The 27,405-nt window shown below is 37.9% G+C and overlaps 1 pseudogene; it reads left to right on the top strand.

Moving 5' to 3' along the window:
* The first annotated feature begins 751 nt into the window (after nt 1-751).
* Nucleotides 752-23,876, top strand: LOC101050293 (DDB1- and CUL4-associated factor 13 pseudogene; annotated as a pseudogene).
* Nucleotides 23,877-27,405: the final 3,529 nt, after the last annotated feature.

Genomic DNA, 27,405 nt, shown 5'->3' with positions numbered 1-27,405 from the left:
TCTTTGTCAAAATATTTGGGTATGACTATTTGATCTTTCAAAGACACGACAATACTCAGAAGAATATTAAATCCTTTATCTAATTCAGCATCATCCTAATGTATTTAATAACAGAGTTCTTTTTACCTTGAAACTCTAATTCACCCTTGATGGGACACATGCATTCCTTAGGAAAGTGTTTCCGGGAATGCGGGGTTGTAGCAAGTTTTTGTAAAAGGGACACATAGGGGCAACTGTGCTTTTCTGATAGCACTTATTGATCCCCTCTGAGCCCTGTTGTCCCCTACCCTTGTAGCATCTCCGCCCTTTTGAATAAAGATGGAAGTGTGGGAAAAGCAACAGTACTTTTAGAAATATATTGTGGTACTATTATGAGATAGAAATAAGAGACCATCTATTTTCTCTATATCTGAATCTGTATCTATATATCTTCTTTTGCTTTTCACAAGTGAAAAATCTTAGGTGCCAAAAGGGTTAGAGGAAAAGAAATAAAAATCATATTTATCAATTTTCTTTCCTGTTAGTATATAAACATTTAAACAATACATGTGTATATGTACATACATATAAAACATATATGTGCATGTGTATTATATATATGTGTATGTGTGTATATATATGGCCAAACAACACTATCAAAGATGAAGTAGTATATTTAAACATTTGAACATCAAAATCTATTAAATGAAGGCTGCAATGGAGAAATACCCAAAACATTCAATAAAGCTTTTCAACTTGAATATAGGTTACCATGACAACGCAACCCAAAAATCCCTCTTCTTCATATAAAGTTGCTGAAAATATGCCCATGGTGGAAGCAGCATGGAGTACTCAAATTTATAACTACGGGATAGAGGTACAAAGAATCTCCAAAACATTTGATAAGCTTCAGGGTAAACATTTTAATATCCTCCTTTAAAAAAAAATAGACTTAAGCCATTTCCACACTACTTCATTTTTTTTTCTTTCATCTAAACCATTTTGAGAATTTCATGCTATTTTTAAAAGCATTTTCTATGAAAGAAAACAGTGGCGATTACAATGGCCTAATATGGAATATTAATAACACTGATCTTAAAACGGGTTTGGAGAATACCGAGCATGGCATAGAAGGGGTTCCGGTGCAAATAAAGTAGCAGTTGTCAGATTGATGCTGACTCAGTGCCGGAGGGTGTGACTTACACTTTCTGCATCTTCCTGGGGAAACCTTGAAATATGCAAAGGCACACACTGCTAGAGAAAACGGAAGCAAGACATATGATTATCTTATTTTCAGCCCTTAAAGAGTTTCTTAGAAGGACAATATGTGCATGAACATGCATGCGTATGTGTTTTCAATTCATGCACGTATCTACATGTGTATGACTGTAAATATGTGTGTGCACCTGTTTGCAAATACATTCTACATGTCAACACAAAGGAAATAGTTCACACAAGAATTGTGTGAAATTACTGGCACTTAGAATTTCCTCTCCATGATATGTTCTATGAAGGAAATAAGGATAATAGATTTGCCAATATCTAATAATATATAATTTCTCCTGTATTTATCATCTACATAATAGTAAAATTTAGAAGATAAAAATTTAGTCATAATGTTCTTACTTGGAAAGCTTTAGAGTCAGGTAATCCGTGTCTAAAGGGTCTGAATAATACACCTCAAAAAGGACTGTGTCAGATCTTGGATATAATTTCTAATTTTCTGAGGTAATTTATGACTGTATAGTGTGAGCAGGTTAACATACAGTGCTGTAGAATTGATTTTGTTTGTGAGTTACTTTGTTTGCTTATGGTTTCTATAGCTCAAGCCTGCTGTGCAATGAGTAGTTTATCAAATTGTGGGGAATGTTACTTCATCTCAGCCTGTTTTCCTTTGAAGAAGGGTAGCAATCCTGTAGCTTCTTGTTGGTTTCAAATTGCATGCATTTAGCAACAGGCAAAGAAACTTTCCTCTAAATAGACTGATCTGTGACGTGATCAGGCAGAGTTTTCTAAAAACACACGTGTAATAATTAATATTCCTTAGGCAATGTGCTTTCTGGGCAATCCTTACTGAATGTTTTGATAGATACTTAAGTTGGACAAGCCCTACTCTACTGGGGAGTATTTGAGATGATGATGTTGACATTGACGGTGACAATGAGTAGTAAGAAGAATGGACAGAGGAAAAAGATAGAAACTTAGAATTTTAGAATTAAAGGAAATGTGGGAATCATTTGATGGTATCCCTTCATTTCATCCATGGAACTTAGAAAGATTAAGTGGCTGGCACAAGACCAGAACATACCAAGAAAAAGAAACTATTTGCTGATTCTAAGATGAGTAAAAGCTGGATATCAACTGAAAAGTAGATAGACCTTTTTGCATTTATGATGTACAACATGTCTTTTTTGACAATGTGGCCCGTTCCCATGCAGTGTTGAGTTTAGCTTCCAGTGAATACACTGTTCACTGCAAGATTTTCCTCTAAAGAGGGAGTTTTAGAGATGGAGCTATGAGTGATGATTTTGCTTTCTTATTTTTGGAAGACTCAGGAGCAATGGTTGAAACAATATACACATCTAAAGTAAGTAACACAAAGGCAAATGTCCTATCACATACAACATAAAGGTAAACAGGAACCACTCACGATAAAATGGTATATATATAGAATCAGACATTTTGGAATGTAAACTTCTGCAGCACATTAGTATCACCTGAGAAGTTTTACAATTCCTGATACTCAGCCCAGACCAATAAAACTGAAATCTCTGGCAGTGGGACCCACACATCAGTGCTTGTAAAAACTCTCCAAATGAGAGTAAGACGCAACCTGCAACCATGTTGGACAGCTGGAGTCCTATGGCCTTGACCCTCAATGTGTGGTCCTTGGATTGGCAACTTTGGCATCGCCGGGGAGTTTTTTAGAACTGCAGAATCTCAGGTCCTACCCTAGACTAATGAATCAGCTTTTGCATTTTAATAAGTTGACAAGTTGATTTGTATGTGCATTAAACTTTAGAAGTACCAGCTTCCTTAAAAGTAATTCTGCTGATACAGACAATTCTTTTAAACACTCAAAAAAGCAGAAAATCAAAATCAATCAGAATCTCGACATTGTTAGTTTTTGCCATTGTTGATTTTTTGCATACCTAAATAAATACGTTATATATTATATATGTACTTTACATTTTATGTACAGTATTCAGATGATACTCTTTATGGAGTTTCATGACATAACTTTTAATCATTGCTGCATCATTTATTAGGAAAATTTTTCCATGACAGTTTGAAAAACTATATGTAGAAGGTCTTACAGTGTGTTTATTATTCACATGTAATAAAAATTTAGCAGGATTTGATATTTGATTTCGAATGACTTATTTGAAATTTTCAACATCAAATTATATTTAAAAAATCTCACTCATGTCTGATCCTGGTGGGTGGTAAGTGGGACTGGCGGCTTAAGTGGACAAAAACACACTGAGAGGAAGTCTTTAAGGATGAATCAAGACAAACCTTAATCTGAAAATAACAGTCAAGGAGAAATCATTCCCATTATTATGTGTTGTTATTCCAAAGCATTTTCATGTTTCAAAAATTATTAAATCCATACATTAAGCTTGCTTTAAAACTTTCTTCTACTTGGATGGAATGAAGGTGAAGGGGGTTAACACTGAGCAGTTGTGGCAAAGTGAGAGTTTTATAAAATCAAGCTGTCTATTTTTATGGGCTTATGTGTCCACGGAATTAGGAAATGAAAGAAAACTGTTTGACTAACTCTTTAGACTGGCTCTCACTGCTTCACTGTGCTGAGGAGAATGTGGACTCTTGGGCAGTAGGGTACAGTGACAGTGCTGGCTGACAGAAAGGGGCACAAAGGGTCATAGGACTTGGTGATTCATAATGACTGTTGAGTCCTGATTTTCTGAGGACAGTCCAGGTTGTTGTCTGTTGTCGTGAAATAACTTTAAGCATTTTCTTGCACTTTCAAAAATGCCCTGATTGGGAGACTTGTGTTCTACACACAAAACACCAGATTCAACTCTATCATGTTCTAGAGCAGGCAAAGTGGTATATTATTCCTTGCAACTACAGAAACAGCAAACAAAACTTTTAATGGCTTTCCATTGTCCTCTGGATCAAGTCCAAAGTCTGTAGCATGATCTCCAAAGCTCCAGCATAATCTGGGCTCTGCTTACATCTTCAATCTCTCTTCCTCTCTTTTTTATCTCTCTCTCTCTCTTTTTCTCTCTCTCCTGTATTTTTCTTTTACTTTTGCTTTTGTCCACTTCTTGTTCTTATTCATCTGTCATTATTATTTTGTGCCGCATTTTCACAAATACAAACTTAGATAGTTATTAGTGCTGTTTTCCAAATACTAATATTTCCAGCTATTGTTTTTAGGTACATGAAGAGATTGTACCTGCAAGCTTCCAGTGATGCTAAGTCCTATTGAGTAGTAAGGGTGTAGATATCTATGTTTTCTTTTTGAATCAAATGCCAGAAGCTAAAAACAATTTCATTAGGAGGTCATATTTTTATATATCATTATTTTCTATAAGTTGATCTTTCTTATTTTCATTTTTCTTTAAATCCAGTTGTTTTATGGGTTATTTTCCAGACCCTAATGCCACCATAAATCTTTCTAGAGGTGAGGCATAGATTGATAGGAAAATGTCAAGCGTAGTTGTGAGCACTGAAGATCTAAGAATCAATGAGACAAGGACTGACTCACTGAGATACCTTAGGGTCAAGAGGGTCGCATCAGTAACCAGCAGCTTTGCACATTGTATCAAGTGTCACCAACCTACGTCGTCCTCCCCATTTCTCTAATTTTCATGAAAATGAAATTCTTTTCTACACAAGTTCTATTCTTATTCTTCACTCACTGTGCCTCTGGAGAGAGAGAATCACTCACATGATTGGTACATATGGGAAGAAAAATTTGGTGATGCTTGGGGGCAGAGAAAACCAGGACTCCTGTATCTGGATGGATAAAAGCTCTATGATTCTGAGAGTCGATAGTGGGAAAACTATAGACACTCAGGCTGAGCTATATTCTTCAACTTGGTCTTTATCAATAATGAAGGTGATAATGATTTGAGCTTCCTGTTTGTCAGTCCTTGGTGTTATTTCTCAATTTGCTCAGAACCTGGGTAAGAAGAGGTGTGTACTTTATTGGGGATCTCTTGAAGACTCCAGCATTTGGTGCAGTGACTGGAACAAAGAAAAAAAATAAGAAACCTGAAATTAGGGGAGCAAAATAGACTCTAGGAAGGTTTTTGGTGAGGCAGGCCATTGTGACCTTGGCAGTTTGCAGAGGCTTATATGAGGCCAGGGAGAGTTTTATAGTTATGTTGTTTGCTTTTAACTGCTGTGGCCTGGGCCAGAGGCTTTAAACCAGTCACATGGTGTTCTGACCTTGGTGATTGACTATAAGTAAGCGGCTACAATAAAAGTACGTGGCTCTGGCCAAGGTGTACAGAGGGTCCATTTGAGAGCTATGTGAATGGCTGTGAATGGACTGGGAAAGACCAGGCAGATCCTTGCTGGGGGCCAATGGGCTGTGGAGGACTTAGTGAATAGGCACAGCAGAGGTGAGGATTAGAGTAAGCAGATGTGATCTCTTTATGCAGGCAAAGAAGCCAAAGCATGGGTCACAGGGTCTTAGTAAGGGAAGATTTCAGAATGGAGCTATAGCTAGGGCTGAAGCAAAAATACCATAGGACAAGAGAGCTTTCAAGTGTTTTAGCTATTGGTAAACAGAACCATATTTGCTGTTTTGAAACTGAAAGGCACCTATGTAGCTTCTGTAGGGACCTCCAAGCACGAGGATGTTTCAAGATTTAAATTGTTAGTGCCAGGCCCTGGGAGGGGATTGATGGGTGGCCCCAAATTCTATTCTGTATTCAGGGTTAAGGAGAAAAATAGAGGGACTATGCTTACATTTACGTGGCTTTCCCATCTCAAGAGGCACCTCCCGTAGGTGGCCTTAGGTTGGCTCTGGATTGGTGAATTACTTAGAACAGAGGAATCTTTCTCAGGAGGCTCATTTCTGAAGTAAGGAAAGTTTTGGTGGGAGCAGGGACCTGCTCATGTGGGTGCTGCATCACTAGAAAGAACCCATAGTTGGAACTATGGACGATGGAAATTAAGGTTTTAATAAACTCCATGGTAAAGACAAACAAGATAAGACCTGGTGAGTAGGGCTGCCATGATTGTAGATTTCTAAATTTTGTAACAAAGCCTCCCTTTGAGGGGTAAAAGGATGCATAAACTCCTGTCTCCAATACTGTAAATGGAATAATGCCAAAATTCATCTCTAAAAGAAATGATTTTTGGATTAAAGTTCACAGGCTAAGGATTCTGAAAAATTGACATTGAATGACTAACAACCAGGTGAAGCTGAGCCAAGATTTTATCCATCTGTCCTCGTTCCTTTGGATCCCATTGAGTTTCTGCCATGGTCTTTGGTAATAGTACTGCATTATGGAAAGGCAATTGTGAAGTTTTTGGGAATAGGTATCACTGTGACTTGTAAAAATGGTGGGTAGAAGGCCAACACTACAATATCTTCTGTGTTCTGACAACTCCGTGGACTTTTAAAAGAAGAGATTCTGAGAGTTGAATTAATTCAATGTCTCCAGAAACCCACAGACATTACTTTAACAGTCCAAACTAAAGCTGCTCAAAGAATCTTTATCTAGCCTTTGAAAAACCTTAGCTCAAGTAAGCAGAATACAAGATTGGAGAGTGTCATTGGAAGATGCTAATTTAGTCTAAGAATTTTTCACTTCTAATAGCAAAATACTTGTAAGCAGATTTAATTTTTTCACTTTGATTTCTCCCTGGAGATTTTGTAATAGGGAGTGGTTAATTCACATTTGGGGATCTCTATGTTGTTTGCATTTCTTATGAATTTTATCTTATTATTGTCATTTGAACTAATTGCAGATTTTCTGATATGCAATGAGGATAATATAGCTGGACAAAATTAGAGATAGGTAAATCAATATAAATCGAATTTTCAACCTATATATATAAAGTAGTCTTGGAGTTGATTTAATTAATGATGTGGTCCAGAGCCTACTTTGAAAAAAATTTGAGCTGCTCACCAGTGGCTGTGAGAGAAAACCCTAAAGGGCTGGGGCTGGCATTGAGAGAACAGCTTCATAGAAGTGATAAAACATAATCACCTCCTTTTGGAGGCTAAACACAACCCTGGTTTGCTGTAGATTTAACAGTTAAACCTGAATGGTATAAGAGGACAAAACTAGCAAATTGCAGAGTGGAACATTTCCCATTTCTCTGATTTCCATGTGGAAATATTTTTAAACCTACCCTTGGCCTCTCTGCACTTTATACCTCTGGCCCTAGAGTTACTTATTTGATTAGTTAATTCAAGAAGGAGAACCTGGATATGCTCAGTTGAGTCTTGCTCCTCTTCTTGGGTCAACTGCCCACTGGCAGTCATTTACCTCTCTTCCGCCTGGAACAGACTTACCAGGGACAGGGTTTGACTTAGTGATTTGTTCAGACTCCTTCCTGGGAACAGGGGAGCTATTTATTAGAGAATATCCTTGGTTATCTGTAGAGCAGGTGGGGCTATTGTGAATCTGTTTATAAGATGAATTATCGGATTACATTTTTAATGTAAATAGTTTCTCAATTCCAGTTGTTGAGATTTCCAGTGGATTTATTTGTTTAGAATTATAAAAAGATACTATAACTCAGTGGCTACAAATGCATCACTGTTGAAGGCTCTTCTCTAATTTGGAAATCTGGTTTTCTCTTCCTGGAGTCAAAGCAATTGAACAAACTGAGGAGACATTCACATTACCATTACATATACAGTATAATAAAAAGCATGCTGTGAGTTTATTTTAAAATTGAGTCTATGACTGCAGTCAGATTGCTCACTAAGGATTTTAACATCGCTGAAAATTCATTCTCCAGAGAGATTCTTTTGTGTTTCCCTTGAAGATTCCACATCAGCTTCTTTGAGTATCTGAATAATATCTGTATGTATTCTATTTCATTTTAATCTTATCTTTGTTTACCAAATACTGTCACTTATTAACCAATATGTTAACATTGTTTCTTTACTATTTGGTTATATAATTTTTTCAATTCTTTTTTTTGTGTTTGAAAATATGTATTTCTCCTGGCTTCTTGGAGTTGGCAAGAGCCTGAGGTTGGAACTAAATATCCGGGTGTTTTCGGTTTTGCTTAATAGTACTACTTGGAATTAAGAACTTAAACTATGATTTAAAAATCATTATACTTAAGGAACTGGAGTGGAAGCATTAGAAAGCATTATAGCACATACGAATCTCATTTTTCCATGCTTTTACACTCCAGACAGGAGCATTTTAGTTCTCAAAGCCAAAGGCTAAGCAGGATATTTTTAGTTTCTTTGCAAGTTAGAAGTGACCATTTTCAGTCTTAGAGGAAGGAAGTCAGTGAGCTGCCTCAGCTACTCTTGTCAATCATAATGAGGGCTAGAACTACAAACAAAAAAGTTTTAAATTAAAACCCTTTTGTTTCCACAAAATGTGTGTCTTTTGTTTCCTTTTAAAATAATCTCCCACACAGATTATATCTGGAATAAGCTTTGTAGCATTAGATTTTGTGTGGGTATCTTGTTATTAATTTATTTTCTTCTGTACTGACTAGGATAAAGTGGGTCCCTGAAAGCTTAAGACAGAAAATTTACCATTTTCCACCAATTTTATTTAAGAGCTGTAGTTGTTGAGGTGGGTCTTTTCTGCGCTTTTAGCAGGGTGGAAGTGCATCACTTTACCAACAGAGGGCAGTGTGTATTTGCAAAACAATGAGAACGCTCGCCCAGTCCCAGGGTTTGTGAAACTGTCCTTTGCAAAGAGTAGAAAGGACACTAGGAAACAATTTCTTTTTTTCAATTCTGATGCAATACCTTTGACTCCAGATGGCATTTTTTGATGAAAATTATAAAAAATATCTTCTCCCCAAATGTCCCTGTCGTCCAAAGAAGAAATGGAGAAAATTAAAGGCAAAATGCATAGAGAGAGGAGAGAGAGAGAGAGAGAGAGAGAGAGAGAGAGAGAGAGAGAGAGAGACACGTAGGAATCCTGATCACGCTATTGCAAATTCGCCCATGGCTGCATCAATCTCACTTTGGTCCTTTTAGGTAGACTTTTGTCTTTGAAATAAGAAAAGGGTTTCTGATTAGACAGACTGTGTCAATTATGGGATTCCTTTTGTATGTTTTCTGTGCATTTTGGGTCCTTCTTGGTTCCCTGACAGAAAAGCAGCTTGGTGTGGATTGCAAATTGTGACATAAAATTTGATGTACGTTGCTTTAGGATTGGTCAGTTAAAAGATACTCAATTTTTCCACCTAGGTCCTGAGGCTACCTTCCTGGCCAGAAATCCTTGTGAAATTATAGTTGGTTGATGTGAGGGAACTAATAATTATTGAATGCTTATTTTATGCTGGAATTACCACTTCATACAATTCATCCTGTTTAATTTTTATGACACTTTTAAGAGGTGAACATTATAAATACTGTTTTTTAGAGGAAAAAGTAGAGCAAAAGAGGTCAAACAATCTCCTTAAATCACACAACCAGCAAGTAGCAGAGCTAGAGTTAGGGCTCTCTGATTTTAAAGGCTGGATTCATTCCAAACCTCCCAGCTTCTCAAGTCTTTATTGAATCTCTGCTAAGTGACTGGCTTGGAAATTCTTTACTATTCAAGCTATTACAAGCTGGAATCATGGCAAGCCATGACTCAGTCTGTTGAAAACCTAGATATATAAATGTAGGGTGGTCGATGATTTTCTTCTCATCTAATTTAAAATTTCTCTTTGCCCTTGAAAAACGTCTTCTTTTTTTAACTTCTTTTCTGCTGTATCTGAATGAAAATGCCAGATAGGCAATAAATTGAGGGTCTGCAAATGGATAGAGGCCCCCTGTTCATATAGTTGGTTGAGTTGCCAGAGTTACAGTTTGAATTCATGTATGTCTGGCTTTAATCTTAAAAGATTTTTCTATCATTCAAGGTTCCTTTATGGAGACAGAAGCAACAAAAGGCTAGAGAAAAGAGATGAGGTTTCCTGAATGACCGTTTCCAAGGAAATAATATCTAGACCAACTGAAAGAAATAACCAACGAGGAGGCCAACAGTAGAACCATTGAAAATCTTGAGCTGGAAAACTAGTGAGTGAGGGGCACAGATCAGGGTGCTCAAGCTTCCATGTGATCTCATTCAGACATCCTCATCAGACACCAGACCACCAGACAGGGAGGGTGCAGATTGCATTAGCCTCTCCATTATCTCAATTTCTTTTCCCTAAACACGGCAGCCTGCCTTTTGAAGAGTATTCTTATTGTCACAGAGAGCCTCTTGTCTTTTTCTTTCCTTTTTTTTTTTTTTTTTTCCCCACTGTAATGAATAAACACAGAGGTCCAGGCAGTCAGAGGTGGAAGCCAAACACAAGTGTTTTCGAAAAGATCTCTGAAATAAACACTGAAGTGCTGTATTTCATAACCCCACACAAAACTGACAGTAGCCAGCTGTTGTCTGAGCTAAACACCATCCTAAAGAGCCAAGAGCCATGAGGCGAAGAGGGAGAGAGAGAAAATAACTCCTCTCCTACTGAACCATAGATGACAGATCAGCCAAAAAGGACCCTAGAGGAAGCAAAAGTCAATGAGGCGAAAGTCCTTGCAAATGACCCCTGCCGGCTCCCCTTTTCCACTCCAGAAATAATCCACCCAAATGGCCTTTTATTGGTGAAGCATCGGAATGCAGTCTCTTCTTCATACAATTCTATGTATTTCCTCTGAATCTTGCAATAATTATATCTCATAACACCAAGTTACCCCAAGTTTGGGGCGACTTCTTACGGCTTTTCTCCTCCCATATTTTCTGTGTTTCTCATTCTTCATCCCCGTAGTTCCTCTGAAATATAGAAAGCAAAAATAAACTTAAGACCTCTTTTGTCTTCTCTTTTCTGTATTTTATGGTCAGAAAAAAATTCTCAAGCCCCAAAGACTTTCTAGAGTAACCCCGTAAATTGTTCTTCCTGGAGCTGGCTATTGTTTAAAATTTGAGTCCTGATTGGTGGGCAAGGAAACTCTGGGTAAGCATTTACTTTGGCCCAAGGTAAAGAAAAGCTAATTTTAAGGTTCTGTTTGATCTCAGTTGTAGTAAGAGTGGAGATGTGTTGTAGCAGCCATTTTTCTTTTTAAACAAAACACCAGAAGGCTTATTTAGCCTGGGGTGTATGAAAGGTGCTTTTCTGGGAAGGCTAATGTGAAAAAGGTTTGAAACCTGAATTCTCTTGTATAATAAAGTAACATCATTTTGATTAATTTCTGTGAAGAAGTGGCATGGCTTATCAAATGTGAAGCAGGGATATGACTTCAGAGAATAGGTCTATTCCCTAATGACTGGATGTTCATGAAAAGTACAACTCTTAAGCCATAATACTATGGTAGCTCTGGCCAAGGAATGTTTACGGTGTTATCTGATACTTATTTCATGTTGTTTGCTATTCTGTGCTCTGGTCTATCACCCTGTGATGTCTTTAAATTTTCATTGTTTCTTTTGTTTTTTTGAAATGGAGTTTTGCTCTGTCACCCAGGCCAGAGTACAGTGGCAGAATCTTGGCCCAGTGTGACCTCTGCCTCCCAGGTTCAAGTGATTCTCCTGCCTCAGCCTCTCGAGTAGCTGGGATTACAAGTCCCCAGCACCCTGCCTGGCTAATTTTTGTATTTTTGGTATAGACGGGGGTTCACCGTCTTGGCCAGGCTGCTCTTGAACTACTGACCTTGTGATCCACCCACGCTAACCTCCCAAAGTGCTGAGGCTTACAGGTGTGAGCCACCGCACCTGGGCTAAATTTTCAGTAAGTTCACTACATGTACTGGGTTTGTAAGAAAGAAGTGATGCTTTGGTGGGTGAAGAGGAGGAATAATAGCCAAGTTTAAGTAGCCAAAGGCCAAAAGGAGGAAAACAGACATAGGATCAGGAATAATGGGAATGTACTGAGAAATCATCAAGTACAGAAATCCATCAAGGAAAAGGATGGAAACAATGAGCCCCACACTCACTTTAAATCCACAGATTGTCCAGTAGTGTGGACCGTACCACAGTACACAGAATCGGAAGTCAATCCGTTTTATTTAGTTACCAAGAGTAAACAAAATCTCTAAGAGCTGAGGATATCTAATTATATTTCTTTGCCCTTTTATGTTGAATTCTATTAGGTTTCGTATGGTGATTTTTTTTTTCTTGTTTGTCTTTGGTTTTAGGTTGAGTCATGCATAGACTGAGTTGTGTATTTGTTTTGCTGAAGGTTGATCTAAATCACCTAAGGTGAATTTCTGTTGGACTGTCATTCAGTTTTCAGGCAGATACCTTAGTCCTCAATTTGCATTTTTAAGAAGAAATACTGAGTAAGTTTTTTTGGTGAGAAATCTACACTTAAATTTACTTTTAAATACTTTCTAAATAGAAAAGGTAAATTGTGAATAATCATATAGTAACATTTTATAAAATTTCATTCTCTCTCACCCATGTGATTTCTAGGATATGCCCGTCCTCATAATACCGAGTACTGTGTATGTCCTTTGCTATTACTGTGAAAGACAACAGAAATAAAAGCTTGCCATTTCTCAACACCAGTTAGTGTGAAAACACAAACAATACAATATGGAAAAAACAAACTGATGTGTTGTCCTCTCCAGGTGGCCTTGCTATGGTGCTACAGCAACATTTTTTTTAGGGAAAAAGCCCACAATTTGTATGTGCTAATTATTCGTTTTGTTTGTTGTATGGGTTTAAACCGTGTCCTCCTCTCCATACCCCAATACCTATTTCTTTTCCTTTTCCAATTATGACCATCGACTCTGTCATGAGATCTCCTAGGATTGCTTCCATCTGAATATAGACAATCAACTGGCAAAAAAACTTTGTTTTGATTTCTTAGTATTTGTTTTGTATTTGAATTTTGTTTATTCTGTATTTAAATTTTTACCTGCTTCAGTTTTACTTGTTTGATCTTCTTGAGGGATTTTCCTTTTGGATTTGAATCTACTTGTCTTTTTTCTTCCATTTGCCTGACTCTAGCTTTAAATGTTTCGTTTTACAGTTCTGCTTTGGCAGAGTAATCGGACAGTGGTGACTGGCGATTGCTCATCCCTACTTGGTATAGCTATCTGGGTATCCTGCTCCTGGCATGTCCACTTCAACAGTTTCAATCTTTCCTTTCATGTGCTTTTTTAAGTGAACATGCCAGAATGAAGACTCTTCTTTGGTCGACAGAATTCTGTCTCTTTGTTTACTGCCCACTGGCATTTCTCACGGGTACATTGCTCATCTCGCTGGCTGTGGGCAGCCCTGCCTATCTGGCACTCAACTGTGTTGTTACTGGGCAACTCTGACTCCTGCACCTGCCACTGGTCTCTTGTCCAGAACATCGGGGTTGCCTGTGCAGTTCTGGCAGTGATCTTCCATCTCATTGTGGGCAGAGTCGCCTAGCATGGAAGGGTCAAGTTTGGCTTTCATTTCTCGCTTCACAGTATATTTCGGTGTCTCTTCTTTTGGAACAAGCTGCGAGGCAGAATTCCCTTGAATGAAATTGCATTATCTTATTGCCTTGGGTGACTATATATCTGGTTGGATAATGCTAGGGTTTTATATTGGCAGTAGGGATAAATGAAGCATGTTCAAAGATGAATCTTTTTAAACCTCCACTCTTTGCAGGGCAAGTCAGACTCATAGGTAGAATAACTCATTTGCAAACTATCCTTACCTTTCAAATACTTCTAATTAGGGTAAACATTGTTAGGCATCACTCTGATAGTCTGGCATTATGAGAATGATTACCATTTGAATTGTGGATTTCTACTTATAAACAATTCTGCCCTTTTCTTGAATGCAACCATGAGACTTCTCAAATACAGAAAGTGAGCTTTCTACATTGCCCAAGTTCTCTGGAGGCTGGCAGAGCAGAGCAGGATTCTATCCATTTTACAAAGATAAATGTGGTTCATTCCAAAATGTGGATTTGATCTCTGGCAGGAAGGACCTCGGTGACAGGAGTCTTTGTGTTGGCTTGTGGACAGATGAGAATATAAATGCACTATTCAGATTTGAAGTCCATGGGTCATTTATTGCCCCCACCTCCTTGAGTCCTAAGAAGATGTCTTGAAAACTGAATTATGCCCTCTGGAAAGTATTAGCACAGAAATGCTACCACACTCATATTCAGGAATATTCTTTCTCTGTGATGGTATTGGCAGTTAGGGGAAGAATTTGATCTTCCCAATGAAAATTATGTCCTTTTCTGTAAAATTGTTCCTCTAAAAAGGGTAACCCATGCATGTTACTATTCAAAATAGTACCTTTCTTAGAGCAAAAGGAAGCTAAAATACTTGGATGATATAATTGTTAAAAAAAATGTTTTTTTTTGAGACAGAGGTTTGCTCTTGTTGCCCAGGCTTCTTGGCTCACAGCAATCTCTGCCTTCAAGGTCCAAGTGATTCTCTTGCCCCAGCCTCCTGAGTAGTTGAGATAACACGCATGCACCACCATGCCCGGCTACTTTTGTATTTTTAGTAGAGACGGGGTTTTTCCATGTTGGTCAGGCTGGTCTCAAACTCCTGACCTCAGATGATCTGCCTGCCTCTGCCTCCCAAAGTGCTGGGATTACAGGCGTAAGCCACTGCATCTGGGAAAATATTCTTATATATTCAATATATGAGAATATATATTCAATATTCAATACCACAAAAAGGATTTGTTTCCCCCTTGGAACTCTCTTAATTCCTACATTGGCTTTCTACATTGGTGGATTGATTATAAAATATTTCTGTTTAAAATTGCTTTGAAAAACAAAATTCATTTTTAAAACTAGAAATAACGTATATCCATATGACGTGGCTTTTCCAGCCAAGGCTTCATTCTTCAGCAATGTCTTTAAAAATGTTATTCATTCTGCCTGGAATTTTATTTCCCACTAACTTCATTACCATGTCCCCCTCTCGTCAAGCTATCTTAAGTACAACTTTGATGGTTGACAAACAAATTTTATTCATTTTTATTTCCCCCTAGCATAATCTGGTGCCTGGAAAATAAATCAACACTAAAATACGCTGAATAAACAAATCTTACAAGCCACAAATCAGGTTAAAATCTTCAGTGTGATTTTAAAGGATTTATACTATGATTCCTAGAGCCTCCACTGGTAGGATCTTCCATTTACTCTGTAGTTAGGCTGATATTCCAATCTGCCCAGGCGTTCCCCTCTTATCATGGTACTTGGGCCATTTGTATTAGATTTTTACCTTCTAAACAAATTATTGTTAATAGCTGCATTACAATAAGCCGTGGCATAATTCAAAATTGTTATATATATGAAGAACCAGGAAAATATGACCACAACAAAAGGAATAAGTTATAGATCAGCATCCTTCTCCAGAGGACATAGGCCAAGGTGTGCAGCATATGGAGGTACCAATAAACATGTTGGTGACTATAATGTGAAATTGAAAATGAGGTATCTGAGAAACACTTTACAAATTCTTTTTTAAATTGAAATAATACAATTTCATAGTTTAGAAAATGAAACACTTCTACAAGGCACATTAAGAAAGCTGGTAGTTCTCTGTCTGTGTGAGGTGGCTCATGCCTGTAATCCCAGCACTTTAAGAGGCAGAGGTGCAGATTGCTTGAGGTCAGGAGTTCGAGATCAGCCTGGACAACATGGCAAAACCTCATCTCTACTAAAAATACAAAAAAATTATCTGAGTATGGTGGTGTGCACCTGTGGTCCCAGCTGTTTGGGTGGCTGATATTGTAGGACGGCTTGAGCCCGGGAGTTAGAGGTTGCAGTGAGTGGACATTGTGCCACTGTACTCCAACCTGGGTGACAGAGCTAGATTGTCTTAAAAAAAAAATAAGTAAACCTGGTAATCCTTGACATTCCCTCTCTAAACCTTAATGCCTTTCCCAAGAGACAGTCAACATCTTCTTTATTTAAAAGTTTAATCTATTTGTCTTTTTGTTCTATATTGATGTTTCCGGAATTCTAAAGTGTAAGCATATCCTCAGCTAAACCATTTTATAAGGAAATTGTTGTAAAACATAGTGAATAATCTTAGCTCTTCAGTTGCTGGTTTTATATATACCTATTATTAATTCTTTCTTCAACATTACGTAAGAATGTAAAATTCCATGAAATATGGTCAAAGATATTAAATAATATATCAGTTCCATTTGTCTCCCCCTTGGAACTCTCTTAATTCCTAAGAAGGCTCGTGAGTCCCTGTGCCTACTGAATAAATATCACACTGGGGCTCCCCTTTTCCATCATGCGAGAAATTTTACTCATCTCTCTTGAGGTGCTTCTCTCCCTTCTGAAAGTCCAAGTATTCTTTCCTGGTTTACCCTTTCATTCTCTAGTAATTTGCTGAGACGTCATTTTAAAAACATAATTATCTGAAAATATCTTTAGTCAACTCTCATTTTTGATTGATAGTTGATTGGAAATCTAATTTAGATACAATTTTCTGACCTTTGAAGGCATTGACTTGTAGCTTTTGGTATTAGAGTGCAGAACAGTAGACTGTCTGCAAGTCTTACATCACTATGATTATTTATCTCTTATGTATGACTTGCTTCATGATTTTAGAAACTTTTTGGAAAATTAATATCCCAATGTACTGAAATTTTAGGTGGTATGCTTTGGTGTGGTTCTCATGTGCATTACTTTGGAAAAATCTTTTTTTTTTTTTTTAAATTTTATTTTTTTTTATTGCATTTTAGGTTTGGGGGTACATGTGATGAACATGCAAGATTGTTGCATAGGTACACACATGGCAGTGTGGTTTGCTGCCTTCCGTCCCCTCACCTGTATCTGTCATTTCTCCACATGCTATCTCTTCCCACCTCCCCACTCCCCTGCCCCTCCCCCATTTCCCCCCAACGGACCCCAGTGTGTAGTGCTCCCCTCCCTGCGTCCATGTGTTCTCATTGTTCAACACCTGCCTGAGTGAGAATATACGGTGTTTGATTTTCTGCTCTTGTGTCAGTTTGCTGAGAATGATGGTTTCCAGGTTCATCCACGTCCCTACAAAGGACGTGAACTCATCGTTTTTGATGGCTGCATAATATTCCATGGTGTATATGTACCACATTTTCCCTATCCAGTCTATCATCGTTGGGCATTTGGGTTGGTTCCAGGTCTTTGCTATTGTAAACAGTGCTGCAATGAACATTCGTTTGCACGTGTCCTTGTAGTAGAATGATTTATAATCCTTTGGATATATACCCAGTAATGGGATTGCTGGGTCAAATGGGATTTCTATTTTTAGGTCCTTGAGGAATCGCCACACTGTCTTCCACAATGGTTGAATTAATTTACATTCCCACCAACAGTGTAAAAGTGTTCCTATTTCTCCACATCCTCTCCAGCATCTGTTGTTTCCAGATTTTTTAATGATCTCCATTCTAACTGGTGTGAGATGGTATCTCAATGTGGTTTTGATTTGCATTTCTCTGATGACCAGTGATGATGAGCATTTTTTCATATGTTTGTTGGCCTCCCGTATGTCTTCTTTTGTAAAGTATCTGTTCATATCCTTTGCCCATTTTTGAATGGGCTTGTTTGTTTTTTTTCTTGTAGATCTGCTTTAGTTCTTTGTAAATTCTGGATATCAGCCCCTTGTCAGATGGGTAGGCTGCAAAAATTTTTTCCCATTCTGTTGGTTGCCGATTCACTCTACTGACTGTTTCTTTTGCCTTGCAGAAGCTGTGGCGTTTGATTAGGTCCCATTTGTCTATTTTGGCTTTTGTTGCCATTGCTTTTGGTGTTTTGGTCATGAAGTCCTTGCCTACACCTATGTCCTGAATGGTTTTGCCTAGATTTTCTTCTAGGGTTTTTATGGTGTTAGGTCTGATGTTTAAGTCTTTAATCCATCTGGAGTTAATTTTGGTGTAAGGTGTCAGGAAGGGGTCCTGTTTCTGCTTTCTGCACATGGCTAGCCAGTTTTCCCAACACCATTTATTAAACAGGGAGTCCTTTCCCCATTGCTTGTTTTTGTCAGGTTTGTCGAAGATCAGATGGTTGTGGGTATGTTGTATTTCCTCTGAGGAAAAATCTTGTTGGATTATTCCTTGATAGTTTTTTACAGTTCTTTTTGGAGAACTGAATGTTGAACTTGCTGGGTTGACTCTTTAATTTCCTTAACTATCATTTCCATTTCCTCTCCCATTTGTCTCTTGGCTATTATTTTTAGAGAGATTCCTCAGTTCTGTCTTCTGCCTTTATTAAATATTTAATTTATATTGTCTTTTTTTCTTTCTGAAAATTTTCTAAGTTTTTAAAAAAGTATAAAATTCTTTTTTACTGGTTAGATGTAGATAATCTCTTATCTCTCTGAATATATTAATTACCATTTTTTTTCATCCTGTTGTCTGAATTCTTTTTACTATTTGACTATTGTAGTCTCCGGCTTCAATATTTGACATTTTCCTCAAATATCTGGAACTCTTTTGCTGTCCATTCAATTTAAGAGTGAACAATTATATAGTTGATAGAACACTTGTGTGCAGAAGAAACTTGTTGAGATGTGAGTCTTACTGTAGGCTAACAGATATGTTATTGCAGAAGCCCTATGTGTAAGTACCTATAGGTCTTTAGCTAAACTCTTTAATTCTTTCAGAGAAGATCCTCTAGTCGCTTTGACTGGCAATTGTGGGTACGGTATATGCCAATTTCAGAGAGTGGGAAGAACTGGTTATTCAACAGTTCTTTAACCAGATTTTTAACAGCCGCACCCTCAACCCCACCCCATTTCAGCCCTATCATTTGCCTTTCTTTCAGAGATATTGGACCACAAATTCACAGGCTTCCTAAGTATCATGAATTTGCTTGCCACTGCTTAGGTTTCGCCATTTCTCTGATATTTTATGCTTGTTATCAGTCCAATTTTGTTGAAACCTGTCATCTGTTAAAATAGCTTCCCTTGACTTGCCTTGTTCTCTTTGTCCTGCTTTGATTATACTTCCTATATTCCTTTCAGTGAGTGTTTGGATGGAGGAGGGAAGAGCTCTAAACACATGTGCTTTGGCTACCTTGTTCAACTGGAAGTCTAGAGAAGCGATCAGTAAGTTACAGACGTGGTTTTGAAATGGCGTGCTTCCTTTTATATTTGTATGGACTCAAATTGAGTCTATAATTCTTTAGCAAAGCTTTTAGTGATTACCTTGCTTGCCTCCAGAATGCAACATGAGTGTGATTTTTAAGAACTGGCCTTAGGTATAGGAGTTGCAAGTATTTCTCACTTGGCTCACTGCGGGTGGGAGATTTTTACTGCCTTAATAGAAATAACAACATAACTTCTGTTCCCTTACTAGGCTAAATATTCAAATGCAATAGGAATGTTAAGGAGCAAGAGCAGAAAGGCTCTTCCTCCTACCTCCACACCTGGATTTCAGGCTCTTCTAATTCAAACCACATTGAAGCTTGGACAACTGTCAAAATTATCCATATAGATCTTAGCAGTTAGAGAATGGATGCTGGAGACTGGGGACCAAAGAGCAGAATGGCAGAGCATAGCTAAGAAAGGGGCTCAGAAAATGAGCCACACTTATGCAGTAAAACTTGGCTGGGTCCAGAACCCACTTGGGAGACACTGCCCTAGATAATGTCCCATGCCTTTTTTATTCTCCCATAGCACATACCTTCATCAACACATTTGATACATTCACAAATGCTTATTGATTCCTACTGTATGTAGCCACTGGCTGGTTGGCAATTAAGCTTTTTATGGCAGCCTCCTTCAGTAGACTGTGAGCCCTTTGAGGCCATGGGCTATGTGTAATTCATTTCTGTATCATTAGGAAGTGATTGAACTGTTGAGCACATCAACTAAGAATCTGTGGCATGAAGAAAAAATATATATATTGTTCAATTCTATGCCTACTTCTAAATACTGTAAGTAGGCAAAAGGGGTGAGATATGAAAAAAATTATCAGCCGTCATTATACTTGTGAAGCTGAATTTCTTGCTAGAAGGCAATATTTACAGATTGCTTTTCCAATGTTAGGTTTTCATTCCAGTTACTAGACATGATAATCAACTAAGGCAACCACAATATAATTGTAAAATGTTTTACTCAGGTCAGCTTCTTGAGAGTAGGATTTATCAGTTCATCCTGATTTTAAATTCAAGCGGCTTTGAGAAGTTAATGGCTTGTCATCCCCCTCTTTTTCACCTGGAATCACGTTAGCTTTTTGATGAGCTGTACAGTATGAAATTCTGAGCCTAAGGACCTAAAAGTAAGGTCTGTTAGTTCTGTTGCTTACTAACTCAATGATTTTGAGCAAAATAATTTTGCTTTTTTGAGTTCCAATCATGAGTAGAAATTGGAGGATTTGTCTTTGTGAAAATGCCTGTTTTAGAGGAAAGTGGTGGGCAGAAAACTGCTTTTACATAATTTATAGATGTATCAACATAAATGTCATTATAGAAAAAAGTCACCCAATAAGCACCAAATACCTCACATCTCCTGGGGGAAAAAAAAAAAAAGGTTGAGCACAGAGAAGAGGCAGAGTTTAGATGCTTAGTATTTGTGAATGAAAATAGTGGATTTCTTCCGTCCATAATCCACATTCACTGTTAACACTTTAGGGCAGGATTTAGCGAAGCAGATTAATAATAGAGTTGAATACAAAAATGGAAGACTTGTAACCTGTTGTTAAGGAAATTTGTTTTAAAACCTGTTAGACAGTCCCTGGCCAGACTGATTCATAGGTGTAAGTAGAAAATTTTGTTTCCTCTTTATTCCTTAAGTTATAAGGATAACATGGTAACACATTATCTTTACCAAATATTATTCAAATAACGTAAAGCATAAAGAATAAAATGTTAAAATTATTCTTCTTACTTTCTTCTCCCCATTCTTCTTTTTTGGAGATAACCGCTCTAAAATATCTTTCGTGAAGTAAAAGGAATTCAGGTTGTCAAGTCAGAGCATACTAAATTCAAATTGCTGTTTTGCCACTTAGCTTTGTGACCTAGCATATTTCTTGAATTTTCTAATCGCTCAATTTACTCACTTGTGAAATCAAAGTAAAAAGAATGTGCAGAGTTGCTGCAAAGAGTAAATTACATGGGATTCACATGTCGTTGAAATAGAATAAATTAAAATATCATATATCATGTAACTTTCAGAAAAAATTGCAGAAACAACACATTTTTATCTCCTCTTCCTTGCTCCTCTATTTCTCTGTGTCCTAATCAATCTTCTCTTTTTTCTTCATTCATTATAATTGTTTTAAGATTGGATTACTGTCTCCTTGAGGAAGATGTTGGCCATTTGTATGAAAGATTATCACAGCAGAGTGGAAAAAAGGCTCCAGTCTCTGAACTCATAGAAAGTTGAAATTGGGCAGATGTAAATACTAGATTCTCCAGCCCATTATTTCTATCTGTCTTCCTCCCTCCTGGCTTCTTTCCTTCCTTTCTTCCTTCTTGTTGAGAAATGAGTTGTTTATATGGGTTGTCACTGGAGTTGTTCGTAGGGCGTGGGGGCTGTGGATGGAGTAGAGTCTAGTTGTTCCGCCTCCTTTTTTTCTGAGAAATCTGAGTTGCCTCCTAAAACCCTGACACTAATATAAAATATGACCCATCTCATCTAAATTCTCTCATTTGTAAGATGAGGAATACATTTTGGAGTGTTCATTTCAGAGTCAGTCATCAAAATGTAGGGCAATTAGCTTGATTGGAAATTATCACCTTTGACTTTCAGCTTGAGCATACCACACCTTGAAAAATGTTTTAGTAATTGCTGGATCTGCAGGTGTTCACCGTCTCTGGGGCTGTAGTCCAGATTCTAGGAGTGCAGAGTAGCCAGCGACCTCACCAGTGGTTTATCAAAGACACCTCAATTTTATTCTGGCATTTAATCTGCCACAGAGGCCGTTTATTGCTTCGTCTTCCTAAGTAACGCGGATACTGTCACTTAATTAACTCACCATTTGACTGCATGTTTAAAACTGTCAGGTGGGACATAGATTTAGTGCTGTCTTATGATTAATAAAATGCTAAAGTCTCATTTTGTGAGAGCTACATAGCTGGCACCTGAACAAAAGCTACTGAGTTTGTTGGTTGTTATTTGGCTTTATAATTACACAAACTGACAGGAAAATAGCTGCATTTGTCTGTTCTTTTTGTATATTTATTTTTAAAGCATGTCAATATGTGGGTGTTGAGGGGGGTTGGTGTGGTTGGTTAAACTTAAAGAAATATTTTAAATTATAATATTAAATGAATTATGTCTTGATAGGTATACTTTATTGAAAAATGTTTTAGAATCTTAGCATTAATAATTGCATATTTTCTGAGTGATTATTTATGCTAGCTACTGACCTGGGGTTATTTAAATACATTGCTCCAACTAAACTTCACAATAACTCCCAGAAGGAGGTGGCGGTGGTCAGAACTCATAGCGAAGCACTTCTGGAGTTCGGCTGGAAGAGCAACCAAGGTAAAGGTGAAGATGCTGAGCCGGAATCCAGACAGTTATGTTCACGAAACCAAGTTGGATTAACACAGAGCTCCAAGAAACTGATCCTACCTTACATGCTTTTGAGGTCCCACGAGAACATGTAAGAGCTTTAAATGCTACCAACCTGGAACGGGTATTTGCAAAACCATTCCTTGCCTCGCTGGATGGTCACCCAGATGGAGTCAATTGCTTGGCAAACATCCAAAGAACCTGGCTACTGTCCTTTCCGGGGCATGTGATGGAGAGGTTAAAATTTGGAACCTGACTCAACGGAAATGTATCCGTACAATAAAAGCGCATGAAGGCTTTGTACGAGGAATATGCACTCGCTTTTGTGGAACTTCTTTTTGCACTGTTGGTGATGACAAAACTGTGAAACAGTGGAAAAATGGATGGGCCAGGCTATGGAGAAGAGGAAGAACCATTACTGACAATATTAGGAAAGACAGTGTATACTGGGATTGATTCTCCCTGGAAAGAAGCTGTTTTTGCTACATGTGGACAGCAAAGTAGACATTTGGGATGAACAAAGAACTAATCCTATATGTTCAAAAGACCTGGGAATTTGACAGTATGGATAGTGTTAAATTGAACCCAATTGAGACATTTCTTTTGGGAAATTGTGTGTCTCACAGGAATATAGTACTATATGATAGGAGACAAGCTACTCCTTTGAAAAAGGTTATCTTAGACATGAGAACAAATACAATCTGTTAGAACTCTATGGAAGCTTTCATTTTAGTAGTGGCAAATGAAGATTCTAATTTATATACTTTTAGTATGTGTGCACTGGACACTCCTGTAATGGTCCATATGGATCATGTATCTGCATTCCTCGATGTGGATTATTCTCCTACTGGGAAAGAGTTTGTGTCTGCTAGTTTTGATAAATCTATTCAAATCCTTCCTGTGGACAAAAGTCGAAGCAGGGAGATATATCACACAAAGCGAACACAACATGTTATCTGTGTAAAATGGACTTCTGACAACAAGTATATTACGTGTGGGTCTGATGAAATGAACATTCGCCTATGGAAAGCTAATGCTTCAGAAAAATTGGGTGTACTAACATCACAAGAAAAAGCAGCCAAGGATTATAAACAGAAATTAAGGGAAAAATTTCAGCATCATCCTCATATAAAATGTATAGCTCGTCATTGACATCTACCAAAATCTATCTACAGCCAAATTCAGGAACAGCACATCATGAAAGAAGCTTGTCGATGAAAGGAAGTGAATTGTCTTAAACACAGCAAGCCTGGATCTGTGCCAATTGTGTCACAGAAGAAGAAACACATAGTGGCAGTTGTAAAGTAATTGGTATTCCTAGCCGGGCGCGGTGGCTCACGCCTGTAATCCCAACACTTTGGGAGGCCGAGGCGGGTGGATCACGAGGTCAAGAGATCAAGACCATCCTGGTCAACATGGTGAAACCCCGTCTCTACTAAAAATACAAAAAAAGTAGCTGGGCATGGTGGCGCGTGCCTGTAATCCCAGCTACTCAGGAGGCTGAGGCAGGAGAATTGCCTGAATCCAGTAGGCGGAGGTTGCGGTGAGCCAAGATCGCGCCATTGCACTCCAGCCTGGGTAACGAGCGAAACTCTGTCTCAAAAAATAATAATAATAATAATTGGTATTCCTAACGATCGTGATGTATAATTATTTTTTACCTTTGATTTGAGAACTCTACAAATAAGTGTTGGGATTAGAAAAAAAAATAATTCCAAGAAGTAGGCATTTTTCTTCCCATATTACAGATAAAAAACCAAAGCTCTGAGATGATTAGTTATTTGCATAAAAGCACCTATCTTAATATTAACAGAGATCAGCCTTAAATACAGGATTTCACATCTAAATTTATGAATTCTGTTTATTCTAATGGGAGAATCACTTTGATTAAGCCCACTGGAATTGGTGTGCTTTTGTAGCAATTATGCCTGCAGTCCTTGATCATTGTTTATTCTTTCTCTTGCTTCATGACCCCACAGTGGAATTTGTGTTGAGGATCCCCAAGACCATTTCTACATTTTTGCTAAAAGACTCAAAGGACTCTACTTACAGTGGTAATCATAGCTAATATTTATTATAATAAAAGGGTACAAAACAAGATAAATGAAGAATAATGACCCTAGGGCAAATCTGAAGGAAACTAGGTGCATGCTTCCAAGGGGCCTCTCCTGGTAGATTTACAAGAGATGCGCTTAATTCCTCCAGCAGTGTCTTGTGACAGTGTGTGAAATGTTGTCTACCAGGGAAGCTCATTAAAGATTCAGGACCCAATATTTGGTGTGTGTGTGGGGGCAGTGTTCACAAAGCCACTCTGTGACTAGCCTTCACCAAAATTTCAGATTCCCAGAAAGAAGGCAGGTATTCAACATAAGCAACAATGCACAAATGATTTAGACACAGTAAGATGCTTTTATGGTTTAAAGAAAGTTTTATATCAGTGTAGGGAACTGTTTACCAGTTAAGTTCTCAGATGCCAGCTAAGGATTTGCAAGCAGGCTTTCTTTTCTTTTTTTTTTTTTTTGCCCAAAATTCAAATGACCTCACATAATGATCCCACTCCAAAATGTTTTGTCATTTGCTATTATTGAAATTAAATCAGTAGTAAGCTTCATGCCTTGGAGTACTAAAAAGGACATAATGCATGTTAGAAATAGCCTAAAACATTATTCATTTGGGGATTTAATTTCTTCCTTCCTTCCTTTATTTACCCTTAGAATATTGATTGAATACCCGTTGTGCTAGGAAGTGGCAGAGCAGAGTGATTAACATCATAGTCTCAGAATCAAGATGCCTAAGTTTAATTCCTAATTCGACCACTTACCAGTTACATAATGTTAAACAAGTTTCTAATAACTTCTCTGTGGTCACGTTTTCACATCTGTAAAACAAGGATTACAACAGTGTCTACTTCATAGGGTTTGGGAAGATAAGACAAGTGAATATGCTGTCTGGCACATAGTGAGTAGGTAATAAAAGTTAGCTCCTATTATTACGTTCTCCATATTGTGCTGGCTCTGGGTATGCAGTGATGAATAGGGCAGATATGGTTCCTGCTAGAATAGAAATTCTGGCCTTGTGGATGATTCAAGCAAATAAGCATAAAATTATTTTAGAGAGTAATAACTGCTCTGGTAGGTAAAATCTTTTGGGTTTATGAGAGCACGTAGGAGAAAGCCTCACCTAGGTTGGAGGAGGATAAGCAGAAGTCAGAGAAAAGGGAGAAGGAAGTTGAAAGTGGAGAGAGACCGTACCACACCAAGGGAACATCTTGGGCAAAAGGTATTGAAGTGATGGTGGGAGGTAGAGAGAGGGCACTGTATATTGGAATAGGTGAAATAATAAATGATATGGCTGTAGGAGAGATAAACTTGTAACGATAAACAGGCACCAGAGGATAAAGAACTTTTCAAGTCCTATTAGGGAGTTTTCACTTGACCTGAGAACAATGAGGAGTTCTACAGGGGCCAAACCCGGGGACAACTCCCTTTGGAAACACAAGCTGGCATAATCCTCATGGAACTCTCCTTTGTGTGTGTGGCTCCCTCTCTGAAGACGGCGTTGTCAGGCTTCCCTTAGCAAAAGACAGTGAGGACTCTTTCCCTTTTGTGCTTCCTCTCTGTAAATCAGGTATTGATCTGGAACATTCTGGACCACGGCTGAGGCAATTTTAGGGGCTATTAACAAATTAAACATTTTTCAGTTTGCTGCACATGAGGATTCTGGGTGTGAGAACAATAAAGGAAAAGCATAAGGACATTTGGTTGTATTCACGCTTAGTGAAACTGGTAAAGAAACCACCTGCAAGTACTTACGTGTCATTGCTCACCTATCTGCAACACAGTCCAGCACCTTAGAATGGACCCAAGTAGTGATCAGCACTAGACTTGATGCAATGTTTTAATTCTAAGATTTGACCTCCCGAATTTTTGATTGTTGGTTTATTTTCTTTTTCCCCACATGCTTCTCTTATTGGTACTTCTTTACACTTTATGTGCTTTCCAAATCATGCTCACATATAAGCACACATGGGAAATGATTTATATTAAGCATACCAGCCATAATGAACATGTCATTATTTGTAGAGTAGAAGGGACTGAAAACTAGTATTTGGCTGCTGCTTTTTACTGTAGCGATATTGCCACTTTTACAATACATTTTTTTTTTTTATTTTGTTAGGCTAATTGTATATAACATTAGGATTACACCAAAATTTCTAATTTTGCATGGGGCCATTACAGTATCACTTAGGCAAAAAGGTTCCTAATCCACCAAGATTCCACATTTTAGAGGAAACTTTTATGTTTCTCTCTCCCTCTCTCTCTCTCTCTCTCTCTCTCTCTCTCTCTCTCTCTCTCTCTCTCACACACACACACACACACACACCCGTATTTATTGAGAGCTACAGAGGCACCTCTACCATGTTGGATCTAGCATTAACCCCAAATATTCAATTTCATGCTTATTATCATTCAGGCTCCTGGGTAAAGCTAAACCACATCTTTTATGCTATGTCCTTGAAAGAAAAGATGATTGATTCTAAATGTAGTAATTGTTTGTGGATTGGGCTGCTGCTGATGTTGCAGACAGACCCTGCTTCAAAGAGTGGGAATGGTTTGAGTGATAGAAGTACTTTTATAGATAAGACAAATCAATTGACGTGTCAAGACTTCCTCTGTTAGCATGAACATGAAAGATCTTGCATAATGAAGTAACTTTCCCGAAAATGATAAATGACTGTTTTCTTATCTTTTTGTTTCAATGCATACTTCCAGAGTTTCTCATGAATTAGTAAAATATTGACGGTGTTGCATATGGCAGCTGAGGAATATTATCATAAAACTAGGTATGACGGC

This window comes from Saimiri boliviensis, chromosome 2 (assembly GCF_048565385.1).
Source record: "Saimiri boliviensis isolate mSaiBol1 chromosome 2, mSaiBol1.pri, whole genome shotgun sequence".
In the NCBI taxonomy this organism is placed as follows: domain Eukaryota; kingdom Metazoa; phylum Chordata; class Mammalia; order Primates; family Cebidae; genus Saimiri; species Saimiri boliviensis.
Note: the sequence above shows the minus strand (reverse complement) of the source record. Positions and strands in the feature narration are given on the sequence as shown.